Raw genomic sequence first — 4,135 nt, 5'->3', positions numbered from 1 at the left:
TGGGGAATGGTTTAAGTTTAATTCTAAGGTTGTTTAGTACTTAATTTACATTTTTAGTGTTCCTGGAAAATTTTTTAAAAAATTATAAAAATTTCTGTTTTGTGTTTTGTTTAGTGTTTTTTGTGCGTTTTGAGTGTTTTTATTCTGTTTTGAAAAAGAAAAAAAAATTAGTACAATTTTCGTTGGTTTGGTGTAGAGCTGAAAATACTCTGTTTCTAGTGTCTCTGTCTGAAATTAAAAAATTAACTGGGAATGAGTCTGAGGGAATTTGAACTTGAAATTTATTTAATTGAAAGCTCTATATCTTAGCTTCACTTTAAAATTGGTTTGGTCAATTTTGGACGTGGGAAGTGTCCTGTGGAAATTTTACAATCTAACAAGGTCCAGGGAGCCATTACAGAGGATTCCCAAGACCCTGTTTCAACTTTGAGTTAGCATATGTTCCTCTTTGTGCGTTCAAATTGATTGATTCCAGTTTCGTTTTTCATATCACTGTCTTATCTTTGTTTCTTTTGTTTAGTATTTGCTTCAATTTTTCCATTTTCCTATTTGAAAGTTTGTTAGAAGCTCTGAAGGTCTTCTGGACAAAATCCTGTTTCTCCAGACCTGAGGACCAACTTGTGAAAAATTCTGGGAACGATTGGGAAGGATTTTTAATCTGAAAGTTTTATATAATTTTCCTGTATATCTCTTGTGTTTCTCATAAAAGTTTCAGGGGAATTTATCATGTGGATTTGCTGATAGAAAATTCACAACTTTACTGTCTCCAGAGAGCCTACTGTGTGAATTCCAGAATTGCCAAAGCTTCTTGATTGAGCATTTCTAACTCTCTTTCTACTTGTTTGGTGTTATTTTTTTTCATTTTGTTGCTATTGAGTTTATTAAAAAAAAAAAAAAATTATTTCTCTTGCTTTTGTGTGTTTTGAATTGTTTCGTGTTGATTTGCATTTTAGTTTAGCTTGTTCTTTGTTCTTAATTTTCTTGAGCTTGATTAGTGCATGACCCGAAGAAAACATACCTCTTTTGTTGAATTAGATCCAGAAATTGAAAGGACTATTTCTAGATTGAGAAGATCACAACCTATTCTTGATTCTCATTTGGTTTGTAATTCAACAATGGAAGGTATCTTAGGACATGAGCATGTGCATAATGAGGGCCATGGGAATGGGAATGAGAATTTGCATGATGATGGCCATGTTAATAATGAATTTGAAGGCTTGCATAACCCTAGAGAGGAGAGGAGCATTAGGCAATTAACTCAACCTAATTGGCATGATAATCCTTATGGCTTATATGTTCCTCCTACTAATGTTCAATTTGAAATTAAATCCTCTTTGATTAATGCATTGCCTAAATTTCATGGGTTACCGGGAGAGGATTGCCATAGGTTTTTGCATACTCTCCTATTGGTTTGTGATACTATGAAGCCTATGCATGTAAATGTTGATGATGTTCAAGCTAAGGCTTTTGTATTTTCTCTTGAAGGTTTAGCAAAGGAGTGGTATTTCAACTACCCTTCTTATGTGAAAGTGAGCACATGGGCCGAGCTAAGAAGACTCTTCTTAGATAAATTCTTTCCAAATTCCAAGGTCACCAATTTGAGGAAGCAAATCTATGGGGTCCAACAAGGAGAGGATGAGAGTCTCTATGAGTATTGGACTAGATTCCAAGGCCTTTTGGCTAAATGCCCACACCATCAAATTTCTAGTGAGAATTTAGTCCAATATTTCTATGAGGGCTTGATTCCAAGAGACAAAGTTAACATTGATGCCGCTAGTGGTGGATGCTTGATTGACCTCACTTCCTTAAAGGCTTGGGAACTAATTGACAAGATGGCTTCAAGTGGTGCTCAATACTCTACAAGGGAAAAGAGAAATGTGAATATGGTAGGTTCCTCAATTCTTAATGATTCATATGTGGACTTGCTAGCTGCCAAGATTGGGAGAATGTTGGCTCCACAAATATCTCAAGTGAGCAATGTAAGTACTTCTCAAGCACTTGTCCCTTATTCTTGTACTTTTTGTGACTCACCTATGCATGTAGAAAGCAATTGTCCTATTAAGTTTGAACAAGTAAATGCTATCTACAATGGAAAACAATCCTATGGTGGGAGGCAAGGGCAAGGAGCTTATTCTAATACTTACAACCCTTCATGGAGAGACCATCCTAATTTCTCCTATTCAAATCCAAATGTGGCTTTACAAGACAATCAACAAAGAGGATCCTATCAAAACACCTTTGGCCGTGACCCTCCACCTCATTTGTCTCAAGGTAGCTCTTCTCAAAGCTACAATCCAAGTGGTAATTCTCTTACACCTTCTTCTAATTCTTATAGTGATAGGAGGCTTGTTCCAATTGAGAGTTCTTCTAATTCGAACTCTTCTAATGATGTGAATGTGTTACGTAAGCAGTTGATTGAAATGAACTCCTTGTATAAAAACATGTATGATGGCTTAGGGAACAAGGTAGAGAGTATGGGTAACAAGTGTGAGAGAACTCTAAAATTGATGCCCTTACTTCTCAAATGAATATGCTTGCTAACCAATTAAGTGCAGCCAATGCTCAAGCCTCTACATTACCATCCAACACCGTTGCTAATCCTAAAGCTAATCTTAATGCTATCACATTGAGGAGTGGCAAGGAGTTGGGAGAAAGAGTGCAAGAAGACAAAAGACAAGGGAAGGCCGAGAAGCCCTCTTTAAATTCTTCAATTGATGTTAATGTTTCTAGTTCTTCTTTTGCTCCTAATGATGCATCTTTTTGTAGAGATGATGAGGATGAAAACATTGAGGAGATCATATGTGAGCAACCACCATCTAAGGTGAAAAAGGGGACTATGGCCGAGTTGTTTAGTAAGGAAAAAGAGGGAGAGGCCGAGCAAAGTGAAACAAGAAAGGAGAGTTCAAGGAAGGAAGAAGGAAAGCAAAGTCAAGAGATTATGAAGAAGCTTCCTTTTCCACAAGCACAAGTGGTCCCTAAGCAAGTGAAGGGACAATTTGATCAAGAGGTATATGATTTTTCCATAAGATTCATGTTAATGTACCCTTGATGGATGTAGTTAAGAACTTTCCTAAGTATGCCAAATTTTTGAAAGATTGTTGTACAAATAAAAGAAAATTTAGGCCTAATGCAAGGGTACAATTACCCTCATCTGTGAGTGCTATCATGAAGCCTCAACTCCCTATAAAATGTGAGGACCCTGGTTCCTTCACAATTCCATGCAAGATTGGCAACACACATTTTTCTCATGCATTGATAGACTTAGGTGCAGCCATTAATGTTATGCCTCTTTCAATTTATCATGCCTTGAGTCTTGATTGCATGCATAAGACACCTATGATATGCCAATTAGCGGATAGAAGTGTTAGAAGACCACATGGAGTAGTAGAAGACTTGTTGGTTTGTGTTAAAGGTCTATTATTTCCTGTGGATTTCTATGTGCTTGATATGTCAAAAGAAGGGAGTGGGGATGATATTTTGATTTTAGGAAGGCCATTTATGAGGACTGCCCGTACATTGATTGACATGGAAAAAGGTAGTTTGATTTTGAAATGTGGAGAGGATCATGTTATTTTTAATATATATGAAGCAATGAAACATCCTTTTGAGGATTATTCTTTGTTAGGTGTAAGTTCCATTGAGTTATTGCTTCATGATGCTTGTGAGTCTCACATGCTTGATTCTTTCTCACATGTTGATGATGATTTGTCTCTTGTTACTACTACATGTATTGATGGATGTAGTTGTCCTATTTGTTTAGAGATTGATGCATGCTTGAATGATGCAACTACTTCTTCTCATGATTTGTTTAAAATATCTCCTATGCTTGATCTTGAAATGCTTGAGAAGGGTATATCTTCTTGTTTGTAGGTACTAAAGCCATTAAGGCCGAATCTATGAGTTTTTCTCCACTCGAGCTTGATGTTCTTAGGATTCCCAAGCTATTGGAGGAAAATTCTACACTTTCACATGTCGAGGCCGTGGCTCAAGTCCAAGCACTTGAGGACAAGTTGCAAGAAAAGGGGGAGGCTGTAAAGAAAGAAGAGGAGAAATCAAAAACAAGTGAGAAGCCTAAAAGACAAGATAGTACCATGGAATATTCCACCAAATTAGACTTGAAGAAGCTCATTCCCTC

At 36.7% G+C, this 4,135-nt stretch overlaps 1 non-coding gene across 1 annotated transcript; it reads right to left on the bottom strand.

Moving 5' to 3' along the window:
- Window positions 1-1,595: 1,595 nt before the first annotated feature.
- Window positions 1,596-1,702, bottom strand: LOC129298035 (small nucleolar RNA R71). Its single transcript, XR_008590295.1, has one exon. It is a non-coding gene; the product is annotated as a small nucleolar RNA R71 (small nucleolar RNA).
- Window positions 1,703-4,135: the final 2,433 nt, after the last annotated feature.

This window comes from Prosopis cineraria, unplaced genomic scaffold, assembly GCF_029017545.1.
Source record: "Prosopis cineraria cultivar Desert tree isolate PC_DT_omini unplaced genomic scaffold, ASM2901754v1 PC688, whole genome shotgun sequence".
Lineage (NCBI taxonomy): Eukaryota > Viridiplantae > Streptophyta > Magnoliopsida > Fabales > Fabaceae > Prosopis > Prosopis cineraria.
Note: the sequence above shows the minus strand (reverse complement) of the source record. Positions and strands in the feature narration are given on the sequence as shown.